The 15283-nt window shown below is 48.4% G+C and overlaps 1 long non-coding RNA gene across 3 annotated transcripts; it reads right to left on the minus strand.

The window, feature by feature from the left end:
• Positions 1-5249: 5249 nt before the first annotated feature.
• Positions 5250-15056, minus strand: LOC127038826 (uncharacterized). 3 transcript variants are annotated; one of them, XR_007770814.1, is made up of 6 exons: positions 14935-15056; positions 8439-8574; positions 7776-8070; positions 7289-7431; positions 6186-6990; positions 5250-5842 (listed from the first exon to the last, which is right to left on the minus strand). It is a non-coding gene; the product is annotated as an uncharacterized LOC127038826 (long non-coding RNA). The 3 variants fall into 3 exon arrangements; XR_007770813.1 differs by lacking the exon at positions 14935-15056 and having other exon boundaries at positions 7933-8070; positions 8439-8927; XR_007770815.1 differs by lacking the exon at positions 14935-15056 and having other exon boundaries at positions 6629-6990; positions 8439-8927.
• Between the last annotated feature and the right edge of the window lie 227 nt (positions 15057-15283).

The raw sequence follows: 15283 nt of genomic DNA on the forward strand, positions 1-15283 counted from the left end.
AGGAATGAACACACGGACAAAAAATGGAATTTTGTTTGTCTGACAACTAAGGGATTGGGGCACTGACTATAAATCAGTTAGCTATACCAGGTGGTCTAATTTCCCAGATGTCTTGGTGAATAATCCAGTCCCACATGCATCCTCTCCATGGACCCGTCAGGATTCGGTATGTGGAAGCACCCCCGCCCCCACTGGTCTAAATGCTTGGAAGAAGCACTGTGAATGTCCACACTTCCACTTAGAAAGTGTTCAAATATGTGTCCATGACCACAGATCAGAGGGTACTCCTGATGTGTCTGTAAGGGCAGTGGGCCAAGTCTGGTGATCAAGATCACTCCGAATGGCCATCAGCTGGTCATTCAGGAAATCCTGAATTTCTAAACATACTAGATCCCACTGCAATGCCTTCCCAGCCTCAGTGATATTCAATACCATCTCTTTGGTGTAATACTATATCACATCTGTCGGCTGTATACCTTTAACTAATCTCAGGTACTTTCAAGAGGCATTGACATTAATAGCCTAGGATGGGGTGTATTACAGAGTAACAGGGGAGATGGCAGGGGCAACAAGGTGCCTGTGGTACCTGTCATTTTAAATCCAATTAGGGAGAGCAATACATACTGAAGGATTCATCCAGAACACAGGGCACAGCCTGCAGAACAAACCCCAAAATCCAATTAATCCCAAGCATGGGTCCCACAAATTTTTTCTGCCAGTGTATGATTCTTTGTTTCTTCACCAGGATCAGTTTTTAATGTCCTTTCTAGTCAGGAATCCCTGGACTTTGGCAATTTTAGTGGAGTGAGTGTTCCTTCTTGTTCCCCGAAACAGTCATGGTTCAGCATCCTACAGGGAAGAGGTTACCAGCACATTACCCTGCAATGATTTTGATTCTTCTAGAAAAATTTTAAGGCACAGTAGATCTGTCAATGGACAAGGGAGAGGTCACTAGCACTTCACCTTGTACTTTTTCCCTGCTGTCCAGAAGGCACAGTGGAGCTAGAAGGAGAAATAGGCCAATCATTAGTAGGAGAATTTTCCCGATGTGGAGGGGTCTTTTTGCAGTGAGAATCATGGGTCCAAGCAGTCAGTCAGTCTTTGGCACTTCACAGGTGTTGGTAGTTAGCAGGACTTTCCAGCATGGAGCCAGAGCAGAGCAGTCTTTCATTGGTGGACCTTTACATTGATCCAGTCTCCTGATTCCAAGGAGTGGCAGGGCTGCTAGTGTCTTTGGGTAGTTCTTCTTTACCTGTGAGAAAAGAAACCTAACACATTTCATTAGTGCCTGGCAGTGTTTTGCAGATCTCATAGCTGCTTGGGCACATTTAAGCCCCCCCCCCCCATTTCTTGGTTATTAGCCAAGTCTTAGCTGTGAGCAGTGTCCTTGAATGGAGCCAGTGTCTTATCTACAGTCTGCTAGCTATTTTTTCTTTCCAGTTAACTCATTCTGTTCTTTTTTCCTTCTCCCTTTTTGGCTTTTTTTAACCTACAAAGGAAACTTTCACTCTTCACTCATACACCTTTTCCCAACAACGAACACACAAACATTGCCATTATACAATACATTAGTCTTATTATTTAATGTATGCCACATATACCCTTCCACTGAAATAACTTTATTACAGAGCTTTGGAGCAACAAGTCAGGACAAGCACACCCACTTTGAGGAGTTCACTCAATACAACCTCTAGTTCAATAGCTTCCCACCATCCCCAGCCCTCTGGCTAGAAATCTGAGGTAGCCAGAAGGATCCCATGTGCAATATGGCGAGTGGGTTAACCTTTCATGTCCTTGCTTCCAAAGACTGTTGGTATGCAAATTTTAACAACAATTTTTAATTAAAAGATTTGGCCAATGAAGTTTGTTTTTGTTTTTTTTTTACTTAAGCAAAATGTGTTAGACTTTAGTATATCACATTTGCCTGATTTATCCAAACACCTTGTATTTCAAATTGAATAAAACAAATATCTGCATTCCAATCCAACCCCTCTGCCTGATTTCAAACAAGACCATCCCATGAAAACACTAAACACAACAATTCCGGCCAGGAGACAAACACCACAAGACAGAACATAGAACTCAAAACATAATTTCTATTGTGCCAGTAAATGCATGATATGTTGAATGCTGTTCAGCTGGCATCAGTTTTCTCTGATTATCTGAAAGACAAAAAAACCAGACGTCTGCCCCTTCTGGGCAGTCAATCATTACTTAAATATACAAATACCCTTGTTGATTTCAGGCAAAACAGAGGAATTAGCCCATATTTTCTTGTATTTATTTCATAAGCAGCCCAGGTTTTCAATTACATAACACTATATACATTTTTCAGCTAATTTAACTAAATTGTTCATAGCCAAACCAAATGATTGCAATCCAATAATTTCTTTGCCTGAATTTATTTACAAACATTTCACAGACACCAAAAACCGTTTTTTCTTTAGCATTTTTACAAAGTTCAACTGCTGTTCCCTCCAGCAACTACAGAGTTAACTTCTCAGTCTTCCTTAAATCACTTGCTTGTGTCCCAACAGCCACTTTTATCAACTTAAATCACCATTTCAAGATATCGTCCTGGGTATTTGAAATCCCCATGCTTACACTTGCTTACTCCTTCCTTCCACTATACCCTCAGAATTTCCAACCTGTTTTTCAATCTCTGTCTGTTGCCTGCCCGCCTGGGCCCGATCCTGCTTTTCTCGCTGAACCGTCCCTTCCATGGGCACCAACTTGTTCCACTACCAGTTTAGCTAGGAGGGTGGGCTTCTCAACTAGCCCCCACCCCTCCTGGTCTCTTCCCTTAAACATTCTTACTCACAAGACTACCCGAGTCCTCCTTCATGAGGCTTGCCACCTGGACAAAAACACATGGCCCATTGGGCAAAGGCCATTTACTTAACATACAATCCAAACCCCTTTAGAGGATTTTACCTAGAGACCAATCCATCTGTCTGCTGACACTTAAACAGAAAAGAGAATTACACAGAGCACAGAGGAAATTACAGTCTAACCCAGGTTTTTCTACTTCTATTACACTGACCGCTACAGGGGACGGGACAGAAGGATCTCAATACAACCTCAGAGCTTCCTCGCACGCATGGCTTCCACTCCGAGGAATTACGAACGAGAGGTTCAGTTCTGCCCACACTCCTAACGTCCAAATGTATACAGAGCAGAAAAACAACAGTAACCGGTTAAACAGAACAGAACCAGAACCAGATAGTGCACCAGAACCAGATAACCAGATAAGAGGCCCACTTCTAACTAGAACCAGATAGTATTTCCTTATCCTATTAGGGCTCACCTTATCGGATCACGAACCCTAGGGGCTGTGGAGAAGTGAAGAAGAGGGGTTAAGCACCCCAGTGGCACCGCTCCTAGTTCACCGCAGCCGTCTGGAGTCCAATGTCCGAGCTAGGAGAGTCCCGTCTGGAGTCGCCAGAAACTGTTACCAAAATATCAGGTCTGCCTAGCTGAGAGCCAATTAACAGCCTGACAGGGATAAGGAAAAATGCTTTATTCTGCAGAAAAAGGAGAGCCTGTACCTTGGTACAAAAGACTCTGTCGTACACAAATTTCACACACCTTTTATACACATTCAGACAAAGACCCTTGCGTGTTAACACTTGATTGGTAAGTGTAAAGTCTCATGTTTCCCTTATCTAAGTAGAACTAACTGGTTAGGAGCAGGATCTTCTTGCCTTGAGGCAGAGGAAAAGAGATAGTGAAAAAATGCAAGCTATTGTGTCCATGAGCAGTACTTACTCCCCCCCCCACCTACTGGCCGCTTGTAATCTATTAAGGGGGGGTCAGCCAGCTTTCACACCTACCACATCTGCCTGTGTGCTACAAAGGGAGACAGCACAAGGTGAGGCAAGGAGAGAGAGAGAGAGAGAGACACAGACAGACAGACAGACACAGAGTGTGTGTTGGCCAACACATTAGAGGAGAGAGACAGAAAAACGTGGAAGGAAGGCAAGCAACTTGCAGTCCTCCTCCTGGATCCAACTTTCTGCTGCAGAGGACACGCCGCCCCTGGCCAGAGAACTGAGCAGCTTCTGAAAATGGGGACCTTGTCTCCCTCATAACCACTAGTCAGGAACCTTTTCTTACAAACTCAGCCCTAGCTAACAGGGCACCCTTACCAGGAGCGAGGTGGGCCGTGAGCAGAGGAACCACCAAACCAGACACTTCTCACTGATAGTGACGGCTGTTCCACTCCCAGATGGACGGCTTTTGCACGGCATCAACAATCCTCGCCGTCTCAGCGCTCTTGCTCCCCTTCCATCGCATGAGGACAGTGGACTCTGACGCATGACTTCTTTTCCTTTGCAACTAAACCCACCACAAGGGGAAAAAAATACCCTACCCTCTCAGGAGGCAATGTCTTGTAGGCTCTTCTTTTCACCTCCCCGACACAGTAGGCCTCCACCCTCAACCATATTTCCATTACATCTTTAGGACTAAAAGTAGAAAATGCCCCTTGCAATGACACCTGAAATACTCACTCTGCATAGCAGACTCTGGTCAGAAATGCCAAACCTGCAGAAAAATATGCAGAAATTGGTCATGTTTTTGGCCTAATTGGTTTGCAAGTTGCTTGTTGGCTAGTTTTTGGCTTGTAGGTTGTTGTTTGCTGTAGTTTCTGACTGCTTTTTTTTTTTTGGTCGGCTCCCAGCAATTGGGGGCACGCAGGGGAAAGAGTCAGGGGTGTACAGGGGGCCCACCACAGTCTCTGACGACTTGCAATGGGAAATTTAGTTGCACAGTGTTGGGGTTCCAAGGGATTGGCTTGCTTTGGAATTGTTTTGAAATGGGATTAGCTTGATTTTTGGCTTCTTATGAAAGTTGGGGTGCTTATTTACCTAGTGAAAGTTGGCAACTGAGACTCTGGTCCCTTCTCCAGCTTTAATCCCACAAAGCACCACATTCAACGAGGATGTTCAGAGCCTCTGCACAAAACTGGAGTGAGAACAGATGAGGAATTCCAAGCACTGACCACTTACTCACAGCCAGTTATGTGGAAGGCAGAAAGCTGAGGACTGTTCATCTCTGTTACAAGGATGTCCAGGCTGCTCAGGTTCATTTCTTCAAGTTTCTCCTCTAGCTGCGGCTCCTGGATGATCTCTCTGCCAAGGACAACAACATGTAACCCAAGCAGGAGCCATCACTGCCCCAAGTTCTATTGGTGTCTGAGATGCCGCCCTCCCTCTCCCATCCACTGTACGCCCTACTTGATGAACAGAGTCAGAGTCAACTCCCACAGTCACCCCACACCACTACTAATGGAGGATCTAAAACCCATCATGCTTCTCTTCCTCCTCCCAATGCCCCAGTGGGATACAGACTCTCCAGACCAAGCCAGCGAGCATGAACCATTGCCCATGTTATATGCAAGGAGACAGTACAAGGAGAGGCAGACACACAGAGAGCATGTTGGCCAACATATGAGAGCAGAGATACACACACAGGAAGGAGTCAAACTCAGCACCTGTAGTCACCTTCCTGGCTCTCCACAAAGGGTTACTGCATTTCAGGAAGACTCCATAGCACCTGACAACCCCTTGACAGGGCACAAAGGATTCCCCTGAGCTTATTGTGTCCCCGTGAGATGCAGAGGCCTTTCCTCAGGGGCCCTCCCCATACTCACAAATTCTCTCCACTGAGAAGAGTGTTTGCAGCCCTCCCTCAATACTGAACTTCAGAAAATTTCCATTTGCTCTTACTCTGCAGATTACTGTCCAGCTTTCATCACTAGGGATGGGCTCAGGGTGGCCACTACTTCTTTGGTCTGATGAGAGACTGGCCAACCTGTGGCAGAGACCAATCTCAGTAGGAACTGAAAAAGAGAGAACACTTGTAAGCTAGGCCAGCACTGGGGCATGGAAGAAAAATGGACACACACACACACACACACCCACCCACCCCCCACTGGCTGCTGCTCATTGGGGCCCCCTTCTCTATTCCTCTCCAGCCCACCCAGGGCCTAAAATGCTCATCACTCCTAAGAAGCTACAGCCCTCCAGGAAAGGGACAATCCCAGACCACTACCAGCCACAGGCAGAGCTGGACCTTCCCCAGGACCCATGCCAGGGATAGGAGAAGCATCTCTCTGCCCTCCATGAGGCACCTCACTCTGCAGATATTGGATAGAGAAATATCCATTTCACAAAAACACACACCTGCTCCTCCAACATTACAAGATCGCTCCTTGGCTCCACTGCAAAGCAAAACAACTAGATTGGGTATGTCTGCTTCCTCCAGATGCTCCTACTCTGTCTGGGGCTGCTCCGCTGGCCTGGAGCAGCCCTCCGCAAGAACAGCTAATCACCTATGGAAGAGCCATCACTGCCAAAAACAGTCTAGGTGCACGACATCTTCCAGTACCTGCCTCCACTCTCGCACCCACTGCCCCGCATGATTTTCGTCCCCTCCTACTTGTTCATAGCTCTCGAGACCTAGCCTGTGGGGATGCACACCTAGCACAGCTCCCCGTGTCCTATGAAGGGAGAAGGCACAAGGAGAGGCAAGAACAGAGACAGAGAGAGAAAGAGAGAATGTTGGCCAACACACTAGAGAAGAGACAGACAGCAAGAGAAACATGGGAGGAAAGCAAGAAACTCACCAGCTGGAGCCATCTCCCTGGATCCAACCTTCTGCTGCGGAGGACACACTGCTTGTGAACAGAGAAATGACCAGCCCCAAAAAGGGGGACTTCGTCTCCCTTGTAACCACAGCTGTTCAGGAATTATTTTTTTTTAAAAACACAAACCCAGGCCCAGCTAACAGGGCATCTTTATCTGGAGCCAGGTGGGCCTTGAGAAGAACCCTCAGCAAAACACTTATCTCAGAGACAGTGGTGTCTGTTCCACTCCCAGATGGACGGCTTTTTTGTGCCATCGAGTAATTCTCAAGGTCTCATCACTCTTCATCACTGTCCATCGCATGAGGGCAGCAGACTGACATGCGTCTTCTTTTTCCTTGGTACTAAACCCTGCAGAAGGGGGAAACAAACAAGTTATCATCTCCTTCTGCAAGGTCACGTAGTCTTTTCATTTCACAGCTCTCGTATCCCACAGTTCTGCACTCAACCCATCTCCCATTGGTACTTTACACCTGCAACTAGAAGGGACCCATTGTAACTGCACCCAAAATAGCCAATTTGCTCAGGAGACTATTGCCCCTTCCCCAGCCTTAATATCACATGGCTCTGTACCCAGTGAGGAAGCACAGGGCCTATAAAGAGAAATACAGCGAGAACAGATGAGGAATTGAAAGCACTGACCTCTGACTCACAGCCAGTTATTCAGAATTCAGAAATCTGAGGACTGTTCATGTCTACTTAGAAGGATGTCCGGGCTGCTCAGATCCATTTCTGCCAGTCTCTCCTCCGGCTGGGGCTCCTGGACAATTCCTCTGCAGGAACACCTGCATGAATCATCATGACGCAAAGCTCTATTGGTGTGTGCAATCCTGCCCTCAATCCTGCCTCCCTCTTCCATCCCATCTACACCGGCGACGCTCGAACAGAGAACGAGTTAACCCCAACAGTCACTGCTCCACTTTAGCACCCACTGCCCCTTCCCCTCCTACTCCTCCAGGGCTCCCAGGACCTAACCTGTGGGGATGCACACCTAGCACCCCTGCCTGTGTCCTAAGAAGGGAGATGGCAGGAGGAAAGGTAAGGATAGAGATAGGGCGTGTGTTGGCCAACTTACTAGAGAACAGAGAGAGACAGAGTAAAAAACACGGGTGGAAGGCAAGCAACTCACCACCTGCAGTCATCCTCCTGGATCCAACCATCTGCTGTAGAGGACACACTGCTACTGGCCAGAGAACTGAGCAGTCCCTGAAAATGGGGAACTTGTCTCCCTCATAACTACAGCTACTCAAAAACAGAGCAATCACCAAAGCAGACACTTATCTCACTGAAAGTGGCAGTTGTTTCACTCCCAGTTGAATGGCTTTTTCATGGCAGCAATAATTTCCTGCAGTCCCATCGCTCTCGCTCGATTTCCATTGCATGACAGCAGTAGACTCTCGTGCAGGATTTCTTTTCTTCTGGTACTAAATCCAGCCAAAGGGGAAAAAAAACAAAAGTTACCATCTCAGTGGGCAATGTTGGGGAGGCTCTTCTTTCTGCCTCTGCCACACAGTGATGCTCTGCCCTGAACCCCCCTCCCATCACACCTTTAGGACTACAAGTAGAAAGCACCTCTTGCAACAACACCTGAAATAGTCACTCTGCACAGCAGACTTTGGTCAGACATGACAAACCTGCAAAGAAACTGCAGAAATTGGGCTTGTTTTTGCCTTAATTGCTTTCTGAGTTTCCTGTTGGACAGTTTTTGGCTTGCAGATTGTTGGGCTTCTAGCCTGTGAAGAAAACTACAGCGAGTACAGATGATGTGGAATTCAAAGCATTGATCGCTTACCCACAGCAAGTTAAGCGGGATTCAGAAAGGAGAGGACTGTTCATGTCTGCTTAGAAGGATGCTCAGGCTGATCAGGTCCACTTCTGCCAGCTTCTCCCTGGCCTGGGGCTCCTGGACACTTCCTCTGCAAGTGCACCTGCAAAATCCATGCATGAGCCATCAGTACAAGTTCTATTCATGCATGAAATCTTGCCCTCATCCCTTCCTTCCTCTCCCATGCCATCCACCTGAGGCCAACTCAATTAACAGAGATGAGTAAACAGTCACTGCTCCACTTCAGCACCCACTGCCCCTCATGATTTTTCTCTGCTCTTCCTTCTCCATGGCTCCCAAGACCTAGCCTGTGGGGATGCACACTGAGCACCCCACCCATGTCCTCTGAAGGCTGATGGCACAAGGAAAGGTGAGAGAGAGAGACAGACAGACAGAGGGTCTATGTTGGCCAACACACTAGAGAACAGAGAGAGAGAGAGAGAAACACGGGTGGAAGGCAAGCAACTCCCCACCTGCAGTCATCCTCCTGGATCCAACCTTCTGCTGCAGAGAACTCGCCGCTCGTGGCCAGAGAACTGAGCAGCCCCTGAAAATGGGGACTTTGTGTCCTTCATAACTACAACTAGTCAAGAACATTTTCTTACAAACCCAGCCCCAGCTAATGTGGCATCCCTACCAGGAGCAGGGAGGGCTGGGAGCAGAGCAATCACCAAAACAGACACTTATCTCATTGAGAGTGGCAGCTGTTCGGCTCCCAGTTGGACGGCTTTTGCGTGGCATTGACAATACTAACAGTCTCATTGTTTTCCATCGCATGAGGGCAACAGATTCTGGCGCATGACTTATTTTCCCTTGGTACTAAACCCAGCACAAGGGAGGAAAACACATCTGTTACCACCTTACTCAATGATGTCTTCTAGGCTCTTCCCTTCACCTCTCACGCATGGCAGGGCTCGGCCCTCAACCCTCTTCTCATTACACTTTTGGCATTACAACCAAAGTCACCCCTTGCAACGGCACCCAACAGTCACTCTGCACAGCAGACTCTGACCCCTCCCCAGCCTTAATACCACAGAGTCCCGTACCCAAAGACGAAGCACATGGCCTGTGAACAATACTACAGCAAGTACAGATGAGGATTTCAAAGCACTGACCTCTTACTCACAGCCAGTTAAGTGGGGGCAGGAAGCTGAGGACTGTTCATGTCCCCTTAGAAGGATGTCCAAGTTGCTCAGGTCCACATCAGCCTCTTCCTCCTCCAGCGAGGGCTCCTGGACAATTCCTCTGCACGAGCAGCTGCAAAAGCCAAGCATGAGCTGTGACTACACACAGCCCTATTGGTGCTTGGAATCTTGGCCTCATCCTTGTCTCTCTCCCATCCCATCTACATCAGCCCCACTCGATGAACAGTGACTGAATCAACATTGACAGTCTCCACTCTACGCTAGCGCCCACTGTCCGGAACGATTTTCGTCCCCTCCTACTTGCACGTATCTGCCAAGACCTAGTCCGTGGGGAAGCACACCTAGCACTCCTGCCCGTGTACCATGAAGGGAGGCAAAGAGAGAAAGAGTGTTGGCCAACACACTAGAGAAGTGAGACAGAGAGAGGGAGAGAAAGAGACACAAGAGAAAGGCAAGAAATTCACCAGCTGGAGTAATCCCCTGGATCCAACTATCTGCTGCAGAAGACATACTGCTTGTGGACAGAGAAATGACCAGCCCCTGAAAATGGGGACCTTGTCTACCTCATAACCGCATCTAGTCAGGAATCTTTTCCTATAAAGCAAGCCTCACCTAACCAATAGTCCTAGCCTGTAGGCAGGTGGGCTGTTACCAGAGTCCTCACCAAACCAGACACTTATCTGACTGATGGTGATGGCTGCTCCATTCCCAGCTCGACAGCATCTGCACAGCCTGGCATCAATAATGCTCATTTTCTCATGGCTTTTGGATGCTTTCCATCTCACAACAAGGGTGGGCTCTTACCTTTGACTTCTTTCCCCTTTCCCAAAGCACAACACAAGAGGGAAAACCAAAGTCATAATTGGATTCTCAACGTTTTCTTTCATCTTCGTCTCTCATCTCCCATTACACCGTTTTAGATACAATTAAAAAGCACACAATGCACACTCAACCTGTGGAATTCCTGCCCAGAGAATGCTGTGAAAGCCAAGACTATAACAGGATTAAAAAAATAACGAGGTAAATTCATGGAGGACAGACCCATAAATGGCTATTGCTCAGCATGGGCAGTGAGCAGAGCCCTCACCTAACGTGACACTTACCTCACTGATGGTGACAGTTGCTCTGCTCCCAGCTGGATGGCTCTTGCCTGGCATCAACAATGCTCGGAATATCCCTGCTCTCCCTCCCTTTCCATCGCTTGAGGGAGGGGACTCTGACCTTCCACTTCTTTTCTCTTGGTAATGAACCCAGCACAAAAGGGGGAAAACAAACAAGTTAGCATCTCAGTCAGCAATGTCGCATAGATTCTTCCCCCATCTACTGCACCCCAGACCTCCGCCCTTCAAGCTTCTTCCGTTACACCTTCAGGAGCACAACTACAAAGAAGCCTCTTGCACCTACTGCCAAAATAGTCACTCTGTACAGAAGACTTGTGCCTTTCCCTCATATGAATCCCACAGAGCCACATACCCAATGAATTTCACAGCCTCTGACCAAAACTGAAGTGAACAGATGAGGAATTCCAAGCACTGATCGCTTACTCACACCCAGTTATGCAGAAGGCAGAAAGCTGGGGACTGTTAATCTCTGCTTAGGAGGATGTTCAGGTGGCTCAGGCCCACTTCTGCCAATTTCTCCTCCAGATGCTGCTCCTGAATGATTCCTCTGCAAATGCAACAAGTAACCAGAGCAAAAGCCATCACTACACAAAATTCAATTGGTGCGTGAAATCTTGCCCTCATTCCTACCTCCCTCTCCCATCCCATCCACATCAGCCCGAGTCAACACCCACAGTCACTGCTGCACTCTAGTGCTCACTACCCTGCACGATTTCAGTCCCCTCCTACTTGTTCCTAGCTCCCGAGACCTAGCCTGTGAGGATGCACACCTAGCACAGCTGCCTGTGTCCTATGAAGGGAGACAGCACAAGGGGAGAGAGAGACAGACAGAGTTTGTGTTGGCCAATGCATTAGAGGAGAGAGAGAGAGAGAGAGAGAGAGAGAAAAACGTGGAAGAGAGTCAAGAAACTTACCAGCTGGAGTCATCACCCTGGACCCAACCTTCTGCTGCAGAGGACACATCATGTGGACGGAGATATGACCAGCCCCTGAAAGTGGGGACCGTGTCTCCCTCGTAACCATGGATAATCAGGAATCTTTTCCTACAAACCGAGCCACAGCTAACGACCAGTCCCGGCCTGGAGGCAGCTGAGCCGCTACCAGAGTCTTCACCAAACCAGACACTTATCTCACTGATGGTGACAGCTGCTCCACTCCCAGCTCAATGGCATCTGCATAGCCTGGCATCAACAACACTCACTGTTTGTTTCACAGCTTGAGTCCTTTCCATCTCACAATGGGGGTGGGCTCTTACCCTTGACTTCTTTCCCCTTGGTACTAAGCGTAACACAAGAGGGAAACACAAAAGCTATCATCACAATCTGCAATGTTGTGTAGGTTATTCTTCTCATCTCCCATTACACCTTTAAAGCTACAATTAAAAAGCACACAACACACACTCAACCTGTGGAACTCCTTCCTAAAGAATGTTGTGAAGGCCAAGACTACAATGGGGTTCAAAAAGGAAGTATGTAAATTCACTGAGGAGAGGTCCATCAATGGCTATTAGTCAAAATGGGCAGGGATGGGGTCATTATCCTCTGTTTGTCAGAAGCTGGGAATAGGAGACAGGGAATTGACCACTTGGTTATTCCCTGTTCTGTTCATTCCCTCTGGGGCACCTGGCATTAGCCACTGTCTAAAGAAAGTAGCCCGTTGCACCTGCATCCAAGGGAGTCCACTACCAATCGAGCATCTAGTACCCATCATGCTTCTCTTCCTCCTCCCAGTTCCCCAGTGGGATGCAGACTCTCCAGATCAAGCCTTTGAGCATGCACCATTGCTCATGTTCTATGCCACGAGACAGTACAAGGAGAGAGAGGGGATGCATGTTGGCCTACATATGAGATTAGAGAGAGAGAGAGAGAAATAGGAAGAAAGAAACTACAGAAAGACATGTCATCACCTTCCTGGCTCTCCACAAAAAAAGTTACCATACTTCAGGAAAACTCCATAGCACCTGACAACTCCTTGAGACAGTACAAAGGATTCCCCCAAGCTTTTTGTCCCCAGTTAGCTGTAGAGGCCTTTCCCCAGAGGCCCTCCCCATACTAAGGAATTCTCTCCATCAACAAGAGAGTCTTTGCAGCCCTCCCTAAGTGCTTGTAGGCTAGGCCAGCACTGAGGCATGGAAGAAAAATGGACACACACACAGATCATTGGCTGCTGCTCACTGGAGCCTCCTTTTTTATTCCTCTCCAGCCTATCCAGGGCCTAAAATGCTCATCACTCCTAAGGAACCACAGCCCACCAGGAAAGGGACAATCCCAGGCAATTACCAGCCACAGCCAGAGCTGGACCTTCCCCAAGTCCCTGCCCATGGAAATAAGAAGCATCTCTCTGCTCTCAAGGAGGCAACTCACTACACAGTGTGACAAAGTTCCTCCTGTACCTTGGTGGGTCCTGCGCTTATTGGTGGATTTGTTCACCTCACAGATTCACCCTGTGGGTCGGGAAACAGCCCAGAGACCTTCCCCTCTGGCAGAAGCTACAGCCCAGGTCAATTCCTCCTGTGTTTAATCAGGAGTTGGGAGGTTTGCGGGGAACCCGGGCCCGCCCCCTATTCCGAGTTCCAGCCCAGGGCCCCATGGACTGCAGCTGTCTAGAGTGCCTCCTGGCATGGATGCACGACAGCTATAACTCCCTGGGCTACTTCCCCATGGCCTCCTCCCATCACCTTCTTTGTCCTCACCACCAGCCCTTTCTCCCAGTGTCTGATAACGCTTGTACTTCTCAGTCCTCCAGCCGTACATGTACTCACTCTCAGCTCCTTGCACACCTCTTGCTCCCAGTTACTTGCATACACTCCCTCTCCTCTGGCTCCCTCTGGCCTGACTGAAGTGAGACCTTCTATAGCATCAGAGGGGCCTTAATTAGAGTCAGGTGTTTAAGAGCCTCACCTGACTCTTAGCAGCTTAATTAGAGTCAGATGTTCTCATTAGCCTGGAGCAGCCCCTGCTCTGCTCACTCAGGGAACAGAAAACTGCTTATCCAGTGGCCAGTATATCTCCCTTATACTATTCTGCTGTTCCCAACTGGTCTGGGTCTATCACAGCAGATACTGGATAGAGAGGGATTTCACAAACACACAGACCTGCTCCTCAAATATCACAAGAGCACTCCTCAGCTCAACTGCCAAGTGAAATGTGTAGATTGTGCAGGTCCAGTTCCTCCAGATGGTCGTCCTCTGTCTGGGGCTGCTCCACTGGCCTGGAGTGGGTCTCCGCAAAAACAGCAAACAATCTATGGAAGAGCCATCACTGTCAAAAACACTATACGTGCTCAATATTTTCCAATACCTGCCTCCACTCTCACACCCACTACCCCACATGATTTTCATCCCCTCCGACTTCTTCCTGGCTCCTGAGACCTAGCCTGCGGGGATCCACACAGAGCACACTGGCCTGTGTCCTATAAAGGGAGAAAGTACAAGGAGAGACAAGGACAGAGACAAAGAAAGACAGTGTGGGCTGGCCAACACAGTACAGAAAAGAAAGTGGGGGAGAGAGAGAAATGCAGGAGGAGGGCAAGGAACTCGCCAGCTCAAGGCATCCCCCTGGATCCAACCTTCTCTTGTGGAGGACACACTGCTTGTGGATGGAAAAGTGACCAGACCCTTAAAATGGGGACCTTGTCTCCCTCGTATCCACAGCTAGTCACGAACCTTTTCTTACCAACCCAGCCACTGCTGATGAGGTGTCTCTACCTGGAGTCAGATGGGCCGTGAGCAGAACCCTAAGCAAAACAGACACTTCTCAGTGACAGTGGTGTCTGCTCAGCTCCCAGATGGAGGGCACTTGCCTGGCATGAACAATGCTCAAAGGCTTGCTCTTCTCACTCACTGTTCACCACATGACGGCAATAGACTCTAATGTGTGACTTCTTTTTCCTTGGTACTAAACCCAGCAGAAGGGAGAAAAACAAATAAAATTAGCATCTCCATCTGCTCTGTCATGAAGTCTCTTCATTTCACAGCTCCCGTATCCCACAGCTCCGCCCTCAACCCATCTCCCATTAGTACTTTACACCTGCAATTAGAAAGGACCCATTGTAATGGCACCCAAAATAGTTACTTTGCTCAGGAGACACTTGTCCTTTCCCCAGCCTTAATACCACTGTGCCCCATACCCAACGAGGAAGCACATGGCCTGGGAAGAAAACTACAGTGAGAACAGATGAGGAACTCCAAGCACTGACCTCTTACTCACAGCCAGTTATGCAGAAGGCAGAAAGCTCAGGACTGTTCATGTCTCCTTAGAAGGATGTCCAAGCTGCTCAGATCCACCTCTGCCAGTTTCTCCTCCAGCGAGAGCTCCTGGACAATTCCTCTGCAAGCGCAGCTGCAAAAGAAAGCACGAGCCATCAGTACACACCGCTCTATTGGTGCTTGCAATCTTGCCCTCAGCCTGCCTCCCTCTTCCATTCCATCTACATCAGCCCCACTTGATGAACAGAGACCGAGTTAACACCGACAGTCACCGCTCCGCTCTCGTGCCCCCTGCTCTGCATTATTTTCATCCTCTCCTACTTCTTCATGGTTCCTGAT

Source organism: Gopherus flavomarginatus, chromosome 21, assembly GCF_025201925.1.
Source record: "Gopherus flavomarginatus isolate rGopFla2 chromosome 21, rGopFla2.mat.asm, whole genome shotgun sequence".
Lineage (NCBI taxonomy): Eukaryota > Metazoa > Chordata > Testudines > Testudinidae > Gopherus > Gopherus flavomarginatus.